The sequence below is a fragment of the Gossypium raimondii genome, chromosome 2 (genome assembly GCF_025698545.1).
Source record: "Gossypium raimondii isolate GPD5lz chromosome 2, ASM2569854v1, whole genome shotgun sequence".
In the NCBI taxonomy this organism is placed as follows: domain Eukaryota; kingdom Viridiplantae; phylum Streptophyta; class Magnoliopsida; order Malvales; family Malvaceae; genus Gossypium; species Gossypium raimondii.
Window position 1 is genome coordinate 30449867 of NC_068566.1, and position 11463 is coordinate 30461329.

Sequence of the window (11463 nt, forward strand, 5' to 3'; positions counted from 1 at the left end):
AATGTCACGGTATAACTATCATAAAGTAAACATGCTACAAAAATTAAATTCTTCTTAAAATGAGGTACATAAAATACATTCTTTAAAAAAATCTTCATAAAATTATCAAAATGTAAAATAACTTCTCCCACTACTTCGACTGAAACATAACTCCCATCTCCAGTCCGCAACGAGAGGCTCCTATCACGCAGACTTCTCATTTCGTTGAACCCCTATAAAGAAACACACACATGGTTAGTGGCTCTAGAATCAATAACCCAGTTGTCAAATGATTCTTCCACTAAGAAAGCTTTAACCACAAAAGTTCCATACCTTTGCCCTTTTTGGCTAAGTAATCCAAATACTCCTTGCAGTTTGATTTGAAATGCTCTTTCCTGTTGCAGAAGAACCATTTGATCTTTTTAGGATCTTTTAACTTTTTAGTCTTTTTCCTATCCACACAAGGTGGAACTGAAGACTTAGTCGATTTCTTCTTTCCCTTAGCTTTTTATTTCCCCTTAGAGGACAAGGGGACTACCGCTAAGTTTGCCTCAGGTTTCTCCTGAAATGGCTTACCACCATTTAGCATCAACTCATCGGATTGTAATTCTTTCATGAGCTAAGTCAAGATAAGCGCCTTGTTCCCCAAGTTGTAAGCAACCCTAAAACAAATAAACTCCTCGGTTAAGGATTTGAACACTATTTCAATTTGAGTGTTCATGTCTAGTTCAGCCCCATTGTCCTTCGCTTCCACAAAAATCTCATAAGCTTAAGCATATGTTCTTTGATCAGAGTACCGATTTTTTGTTGAGGATTCAAAAAATTTGTAACAGCAGATTATCGAGCCAATTCGACTTGGCCTCCGAGCAAATGTTCCAAATTTTTCATGATCTCTTTGGTAGTACGAAATTTCTTGTGTTTCTTTTGCAACACACTACTCATGTTCACTAACATATAACATCAAGAAATTGAGTCACAACCTCTCCAGCGATTTCTCGCTTTGGGCTAAGCTTCAGGTGGACACGTTTCGTCAAGATCAATTTTGTGCTTCTCACAGCTGAAAACTATCAGCAAGTTCTGTTTCGATTCTTGAAAGTTATCCCCATATAATTTATTCTCAAAAAGAATGCTAATAAGAGTAGGTGTAACGCCCTAAAATTTCTAATTTTGTTAATGTGAAAGTATGACAAAAATATCTGTCAGCTTTAGTGATTATGTGTTCTGGGGGTGTTTGGGAGGTCCTAAGTTCAAGCCTTCGCTCGGGAAAATTTTGGTATTTTGAATGAATTAGGCCTTACTCTTGTTCAGTAGGTTTTTATTTGATTGTTGGGTAAATTACATCAGAATGGGCCTGCTGGTCCGGTGGTTAAATAGTGTGTTGTTATGGTGGAGGTCTTATGTTTGAATCCCTATGCAGGCAAGGGTATTATTTTTTTGCTCAGATTTCGGGATAGAGTTGTGTAATAGGAGGATTCTGAGTAGTAGATGTGTAGTGGGAATTAGAGGAGAAGATTTAGGGATTTTAGGGGTTATCGGGATTTTATTCTATTTTTTTCCCATAATCAAATTTTGACTCTCTTTTCCAAAAAAATTCTACCGTCTATCCTTCTCCCTCTCCTCTTGCCGAAATTCTCTGAGTTTTTCCATCTTTCTCTTCTTCTTGACTTTTCACTAATCCATTTATTTTCCTTCGTTTTCTCACGCGGTTAGTTCTCGCTTCGTTTCGGTAAGTGGTTCTCTTCGTTTCTGTCACGAATCTCTTAGCGACTGAAGTGGTAACGTTTTTTCTCTACGATTTCGGCGTAAGGGGAGGCTCGGACTGGTGAATTCAGTGTTCTCATCTTAACAATAGTTAAACAGAGGGTTATTGTTGGTGGTAAATTAGGTTTCTATTTGTTCTTGGTTGTCAATTCGCTTGTAAATCTATTAAATTTATGTTGAGTATCTTGATTATAGGCTTTGGATTTCTTGGGGACTGTTTTAGCATCAAACAAAACTAGGTGTGTACCTGAAATGCAAAAAAAAAAAAGGGTTAGGCGAAAAGCCGAAATTACTTGCTGTTTGGATAGCAATAGTAGGCTAAGGGTCTGTTTGATTGCCAGTAAAATATTTTCCGTAAAATGATTTCTGAAAAATGTTTTACTTTTCTGTAAAATCATTTACTGGAAAATATTTTCGGTGTTTGATTGAATCTGTAAAATATTTTCACGCTTGGCGATTTTTTGAAAATATTTTTCGGAAAAGTTTTTTACATATATTAATATATATTAATAATTTTTATATTTTAAATTATTTTTACATATATTGCAATGATTTATTTATAATAATACTCAATTATTAAGCTACAATATTAATCGTTATAAATTGAAAAAATAATATCAAATAAATTATTTGTAATTGTGTTAAAAAACAAGTATTGAATAATTAAAAAACAAGTTCTTGGAAAATCGATAAATGAAGCATTTTCTACCAGAAATGAAGGAAGGAATGAAGGAGGCGATAGAGAGGAGAGCATGGAAAATGTCTTACGGAAATTGAAAGGGTAAGACACTTTCCCTAAAATGTAACCCATTTTCCCTGGTTTTGGAGTTCATTTTCCAAATGGAAAATATTTTCCGCCAATCAAACGCTGGAAAAGTTGGAAATGATTTTCCGGAAAATCAATTCCGTCAATCAAACAGACCCTAACTTTGAAAAATCGCCAAAAATTGTGGAAATTGAATTAGGGGATGAAAAAAAATACATGATTAAAGCTTATTGAGTCTAGTTTCTCATAGAGGAAACGGTTTAAGTAATGGAATTGTAAATTGTGAGATATAATAAACTTTGTCAGACAAGGTTAGAATGAATTTGGGTTCCCCTATTCTAACTTTGGAAAATCATCAAAAATTGGAGAAAAATAATTAGGGGTTAAAATTTACATGTTTAAATTATTAGTGAGTCTATTTTTAATAGAAATAAATAGAAACTTCATCCAAATTTTGTACTAGGAGATAATTAATTTTTAGCAAAGAAGGGTCGAAGCTATCAGATAGCAAAACAAGGGTAAGTTTGAAGATTTTACTGTACTTATTGGCTGAACCAAAAATTCTAAAATTTTTATGGTAGAAAGTTATTTGAGTCTAGTTTCAAAAAAATCAAGAGGATTTTAATTTGAAATTCTATAGCTCAAGATATAAATAATTTAGTAATAGTGACTCAAGTAGACAGCTTTGAAGGAACACATAAGGAAATAGTGAAAACATATATGAATATTTAGCTAGCACGGGTTACATTAAAAATGAATCACGCGGCGAAGGCCAATTTAGGCTGACTGGGCCACATGGGCTTGTGAACCCATTTTTCTAGAAAGTTGTGTAAGGTTGCACGGGTCGCCCAAGTCGACTGTGGACCTACTGTAGGATCAGTAAGCTTTCCTTAGACCCCTATATGTGTGATCTATCTGTCTGATTTCTATACCGAGCCTGACTTATGATATTTGAATGTATGTACTATTAATTGCATAATGACATGAAATATTTTGTATGTTGTATTGCATTGGGGTGGATTGATGATCTTTGGAGGAAGTGTCTGAAAGGCTATTAAGCCTGTTATCTGGCAACTCAGCTGTAACCTTCTGATTATGTGCCGCATTTCAGTACAGCATGGTGTGTAGGGATGGGTGGGTTGATTTAATCCCCACATGGTGTGTAGGGTTGGACGGAGATGGTGTGTAGAGGATGGTGGGTAGGATTCTGGTTTACTGTATCTGCATTCTGTATCTGATATGGGCCAAGGCCCTAATGTATTTCTGACACTGTATCTAAACGGGCTAAGGCCCGAACTGATTCTGTGATGGGCACAGGCCCCAGACTGTATCTAACTGAATTTGTTGATTATCTGTATGGATGTTTTCTGTGGGGATTGCACACTGAGTTTGTGAAAACTCACCATTTCTCTGTTTAATTTGTATAGGTAATCCCCAGACTTGACGGGTCGGTGCAGCGAAGGACTCGACGACGGCCACACGTAAATTTTAGACTATTTTCTGTTAATGCCTAGATTTTATTACTTATTTGGGGTTTTTGATGTATCTTCTAGACTATGGACTGGTTGGCTTTAAATTTGGGACTTTATATTGTTTTTTATGGATTTTCTTTAAAACTTCAACTCCACAAAACACAGTTTTTTTTCTAGAAACTAAGGTTTTTCGTAAATAGAAATGATTTTCCCTAAATTAATTGGTTACAAAAGCTTCCGCTAAGAGACAAGTTTTAATTCAAATCAACTAGTTTTTTTTCGAATTAAATAAAAGTTAACTTACTGTAACGGTTTTTAAATCGACAATCTTGTCTTCAAATCCCTTTTCATGTGACATTGCTAGATTTGGCCATAACGTCTAGGCCGGGTTTGGGGTGTTACAGTAGGAGACATATTTGAAATGAAAAAGTAAAAATTTCACTAATTACTATCTTTGTATTAAGCAAATATTTTTCATTTCAGCAACGTATCAAGAATGCAGTATGATGCATGCCTCTTGTATTAAAACCTTGAAAAAAATTCATTGCTACGATCATTCTCACACCCATCAACCATGTCGCCTTGGGGTCCCATGATTAACTAGCAAGAACATGGATTGCATCCAATCAGTTCGTGAATCTTAATTCTAAAGACTCCACACAAACTAATGACCATTTAACGTTTAGTCATCATCTCTAGCTTAAATATCGTTTCTTGGGAAACTATTTAATAAGAGATGATCTTGAGTGTGTAACCATTAACTCGACAACCATCATGAACATGTTTTCATTTGTGAGTCATCTTGGGACAATCTCTCTGAAAGTCATGTATGACTAGTTATCCTTAAAAGGAATTCCATCTAGTGAACCCACATAACAAAGTTTACCTTGGGGTGTGGTCAGGGTGGGAACCGGCTAGAAACTTTATCATGCTATCACTTAAGGACCATCAATGGAGGCCTTAGGTCTTGTTCAAGGACCTTCTCCCACTCAATATTTTAAAAATATGCAAGGTTTTTTATCCTAAATTTCAAAAATGATCATACAATAGTCCTAGTGGCATTCTTACCTAATTAAAATGACATGCTTCCAATATATGCATGGCATGTTATGGAAATTTTATAATATTCACATTCATTCGCAAGAATCAATTAATCATAAAAACAAATAATTTTGATTCTCCACAGTTTTTCTTTTAAAGGAAAAACTGAAGAAGTAAATGCGAACTGTGCACCAGGTAGGGTCCCAGGAAAGGGAGGTGAGTCAAATTTAACCGCTTAAAAACCAAACCTTCATAGCCAGAGGCAATCCTAGAGATGCATCTTCTCATTACCACACTTCTCACAGTTATCGAATAACCTAAAGAAGTGAATAGAACAATACAACACATGTATTTTCTCATTACCACACTTCTTATTTTTAATCGGTCAACTTTGGATCATCTCATATATATATCACAATTATAACATTACATAATATAAATATTATAAACATTTATAAAATAGATATTTAATGAGATAGGTAATTAAAATAAAAATGTCAGCCAAGGCTTCTATGGTTCTATTTCTAGAATATAAATGGAAAAATAAAATTACATTATTTTTTAGCACAAGGCATTCATTGGGTCTTCAACCGCCATCGCATCTTTTCCTCGTCATGGACTCCTTTTGGAAAAATTATATTTAAGTCATATGTTCATTTCCAACTCATGAGAATTCTATGAATTTTAAAAAATATATATATAGCCCTATGTGGAGATGATAGCCCACGGTCTATTTCCTAAGAACCACAACCTTGGTAAAAAATAATTATATAACTAATATATAATATCGCATCCATTCCCATATATAACTCAAAACCTACATAAGATCTAAATAATGTCACTTTCTATGTAATCAAATCATTCAAGAAGAAGAGAAATTTATTTTGATTATCTGTTTATACTTATAAATAGAACACAACCTGACTCATGATACCAATTGTTGAAAAAACAAGTTTAAAAAATGCAGCAGAAAATAAATTTAGAGAAAAACTAGAGTTTTAATTTTTTTTCCAAAACAAGATCTTGGTTGTGATATCAAAATTAATAATCACTTAATCAAAATTGTAAATTTTCGATTTGTCTAGGATGAGCGCTTCGACTGAGTAGTCTTCTCCACCATCCTCAAGCTCACATCTGCCGAGTGTGGGCTCACTTCGAATCAGAAAATTTTTCACAAAAATTTTCAATAGGATAATTTTGTAATTTCTCTAAACTTTTGGTTCAAGTGGTAGATAAGAAAAATATCTCTAGAAATTTTCTGGAATAATCTCTTTAGAGAATTTTCTCTCTACAACTTTCTCTTGAATTCAAGTGTGTGTAAATAATGAACTAAGACTCACTTTATATAGGGAGAGTTTAGAGAGTTCAATTATGATTAAACTTAATCACTTTAATATTAAATCTTATTAAAATAATAGAATTTTTATCTACAAGATAAACATTAAATTAAATTTTATATTAAGATCATCACTTTAATATTAAATTAATAAAATACTATAAACATAATTATTAAATTAAATTTAACATTAAAATATTAAAATAATATTATTTCTGGAATAATTAATCTGAAATCAAATTCTCTGGTAGAGTCCCAGTAGGAGTGTAACTCTTCCATTGCTCAACCACCGATGACCAACCACTGCCGGCCAGTGGGACACCACCATCATAGCCACCGACACCGTCGTATCCGATGATGCGGGTGCGACACCCTTACTCGCAAACTATTAAGATTCATTTATTAACTTAAGCAGGTGCCCCACTCATAGAATAAAATATTTGATCAAATGATCAAGACTTTTGGATTTGAGTAAAACGTTGATGAACCTTGTGTTTATAAGCATATAAAGGACAAAAAGGTGGTCTTTCTCGTTTTTTATGTCGATGATGTTCTACTTATCGAAAACGATGTAGGAGAATTGTCATCAGTTAAACTGTGGTTAGCTCAACAATTTAGCATGAAGGACTTGGGTGAAGCTAGTTATATTCTTGGAATTCGAATCCATAGGGATCAAAAAATAAAATGATAGTTCTATCTTAAGCTTCACACATCGATAAGGTACTAAAACGTTTAGCAATGACCGATGCAAAGCCAGACGTTCAGCCGACTGCATAAAGTTTTCATTTTTTTTAAATGACTGTCCTAAGACAGCGGAAGAAAGAGAGCATGTGGGTAAATTTCCATATGCTTCAGTAGTTAGAAGCCTTATGTATACGATGCTTTGCACACATCCAGATATCTATTTCGCAGTAGAAATGGTTACTCAATATCAAGCAAATCCAGATCTCAAGCATTGGCAAGCTGTAAAACATATATTAAGGTATCTTAAAAGAACCATGGATTATATGCTTGTGTATTCTGGGGAAGACCTTACTCTTGTTGGATACACACACTCAGACTTCCAAACCTGTAAAGATTCGAGAAAAATAACATTAAGAAATGTATTCGTTCTAGGCCGTAGAGTTATAGTATGGAGAAGTGTAAAACAAACTTACACTGCTAACTCTATTATAGAGGTCGAGTATGTGGCTGCTTCTGAGGCAATGAAAGAAGCAATATTGCTTCGAAAGTTCTTAACCGAACTTGAAGTTATTCTTGGTATGGAAAAAGCTAAAACATTGTATTATGATAACAGTGCTGCGATAGCTAATACCAAGGAAATGAGAAGTCACAATAGGACGAAACATATTGATCAGAAGTATCACTTGATACGAGAGGCGGTAGCCGAAGGAATTTACTTCACTTGGGCAAGTGAGAGATTATTGGGAGATGTGCCCATATTGTAGTAAACATGCAACTGTTTTCTATTTATTTGAATGATGAATAAATAAATTGGGCAAGTGACATTGTAAAGAATGTTTACATTGCGAGAAAGACAACTTACTTCAGTAGATAATCTAAATGAATCTATAATCCCATAAAAGAATCGAAGTGAGCATTTGATTTAAATACTGAGAAGGATTATTATGTCATCCACAATTGCGATAGGGGAGATGGGCAGTCTTGGCTATCAGAGTAGTTGACTCCATGAGTAGAGACATAGATGTATTTATTGGTAGAATGATACATTGGACTGGACCCAAGATGAATTAATTCAAAATCCAATTTTGAATTAATTCACTTGTGATGTTCATGATGTGATTTACCTAAATCTTGAGTTAGTCACTGACCATGCGTATGCAACTTATGAGCTTTGATATAAGTGGAGGCTTATGCTCTAAAGATGATCGAGCCCATAGTCAGTATGTTGGGTACATGACTTGTGTATGGCATGGCTTTACTACCAACAGTGCAATTCATAACTCAATTAAAGAGTTAATGATATCCTCTCATTGGCATTGTGTGGATTGATAAATATGGAATGTAACCACGGGTTACTTGTTCTCGAACGAGCAATTTATCACAGTCATTTGTTGACAGTGATCATATTAATCATTAAGAAGACACAATGGTGACAATGAGATGAAATAGGATTGTATTGAATGAACAGATTTAACTCAAAAGAATCAAGGATATTATATGAGGGTAACACACACATGACGAGATCATTGGATAAAGCAGTTGGATGAATTGCTTTAGTAAAAAGTATACAATAAGGAGTTTTCAATCATGGTACTTCTTGTGGACTAACTCCATGATTAAGTAATTGAAAATTATAAGAATGATGCTTCTGGACATAATTGCAATCACTAGAGCCTAATTATATATGTCCAATTGGTCTCTCCGCTAGCTCAACAAAAGCTTGATCGAACTGCATTTGAATCTGATGTAAATTCTACAACTTTGGGAATAATTTAATTGAGTTGATTTATTCGATGTGGAATTAAATTAGGTAGTCGAGAGAATTATTCAACTAGAGAATTTGATTAAATAATTTTCTTGAAAATTAAATTTGGAAAATCTTAAGTGATTTTTGGAAAAATTAATTTTGATCAAGTAAAATTAAATTAATCAAATTAATTAAATTTAATATGATATTTTTGGAAACTAATTTTCAAGTTAGACAATTGGCCTAATGGGAAATTGAATTTGAAAATTGGACCTAAGATCGTAAAATGGGCCCGAGAGCCCAAACTCAAGACCAAGACCCAAAAACTAGTCGAACTGGGTCTAGTATATGAAACCAAGTCGATGGTCCAACCGTTGGCTAGACCGAACCAGGCTGGTTTTTGTTGACCCGGACCGAACCGACAGCAACCGAATCGGCTCAGAGTGCCATAAGGGTGTCGCACCTGCATCACTAGACACGGCGATGCCAATGGTTACGACGGCGGCATCCAGGTGGCCAACGGTAATTGGTAATCGGTGGTTGAGCAGTGGAAGAGTTACATTCCTACTGAAACTCTACCAAAGAATTTGATTTCAGATTAATTATTCCAAAAATAATATTATTTTAATAGTTTAATATTTGATTTAATTTAATATTTATCTTAATAGTAGTTTATTAATTTAATATTAAAGTGATTATCTTAATATTAAATTTAATTTAATATTAATCTTGTAGATAAACATTCTATTATTTTAATAAGATTTAATATTAAATTTAATCTAATATTTATCTTAATAAATATTATATTAAATTTAATCTAATATTTATCTTAATAAATATTATATTAATATAATATTAAAGTGATTAAGTTTAATCATAATTGAACTCTCTAAACTCTCTCTATATAAATAGAGTCTTGGGTCATTATTTACAAACACTTAAATTCAAAAGGAAGTTGTAGAGAGAAAATTCTCTAAAGAGATTATTCTAGAAAATTTCTAAAGATATTTTTCTTATTTACAACTTGAACTAAAAGTTTAGAGAAATTATAAAATTACCCCACTGGTAATTTTTGTGAAAATTTTTCTGATTCGAAGCGAGCCCACACTCGACAGACGTGAGCTTAAGGATGATGGAGGAGACGACTCGGTCGAAATGCTCATCCTAGACGAGTTGAAAAGGTAAAATTTTGATTAAGTGTTTATTACTTCTGATATCACAACCAAGATCTTATTTTGGAAAAAAATAAAACTCTGGTTTTTCCCTAAATTTATTTTCCGCAGCATTTTCCAAACTCGTTTTTCCAACATGGGAATCCTAATACCATTTTTGTGTGACCAGATTCTAAAGTCATGGAAGCTGTCGTGCACACGACTTGTAACGTGATGCCCTGAAAATAAAATGAAGGGGATTTTATTTGATTAGGGTTAAAACTATAGAAATAAATAGAATAAAATAATAGTTGAATTATAAATGCAAAATAAAATTAAATAACTGAAATTAAATTAGATAATCAAATATGCGATTTTTTTCCTTAGACTCGGTATATTCCAGATTCGAATGAATCATTGAAAGTGAATTTTTCCTTCCAAACGGTAAGCTGTTAATAGCGATCAAGGACGCCTTAACTGCCAATTCTTCCTTCTGTAGTTTATTTCAGGGCGTCTTACAAACCAACCCTTATCGACTATCTAAGGCATAACACGCATTCGCAATTTAAGATCTCGGCAGTCCTTGCGACCTAGAAGAGCCCAACTCGAGTTAACGACCTTAACCACATGGGTCATTTAAATCCAATCACTATCTCCCGTGACAAAATCCAATTGACATTTTCCTACCTAGACACAACAATTTGTTCGTGGGAACCCGAATTTGACAAATGACTGACTCGTTTTCCCAACTATACGCCAAACAACTACAACCCAATGCGCGATTTTTGAGTTGAAATTGAATTAACTTTAATGGACGATTGTAACTATCCCATATTCTGGAGAGATAATGAATATCATGTTGTAAGGTTTTAGCGCGGGTTCATTTCAAACAATTCTCAATCAAAATGATAATCGACCTAAAGCTAAACAGAGATTAGTTTATCATGAAACTAATCATACTTTTTTGAATTATAAGAGTAGATTTTAATGAAAGATAATAGGTGAAGAAGCAAGGAGACTAAAAGGGCAATTGCATCAAAATATAAAAAGAGAAAAGAAATGGCAAAATGCACAAATGCTACTGACGCAAGAATGTGCTAATTTCCATTTAAATTCAAGTGTGTTCTAATGCCACAATTGCAAGCCTTTATATACATCTCTCAAAGAACCAATTTCACATGATTTACACCTAAAAATCATGCTTAACAACCAAACACTAAATCAGATTTTTCTAAATATAGATTTGTCAAAGCTAAAAGTTTGATATTTTTATCCGCCCAAAAATAATTTTGCAATTTTCAATACAACCCCAACTTGCTTTTTGTTCCAATTTAGCTTGATTTTTTCTTGTTTTTGAACATCAACACTCCAGTTGTGTCCCTAATAAAATTTAAGTAAGAAATCACGAGCTTAGTAGCATTCTATTCAGAAATTGACCAAAATTAGGTACATTTAACATATGAAATTAACTTGTTATTAAATTCCCCCTACTTAGCCGATCACTATAAGAAAATAGGACTTTACGG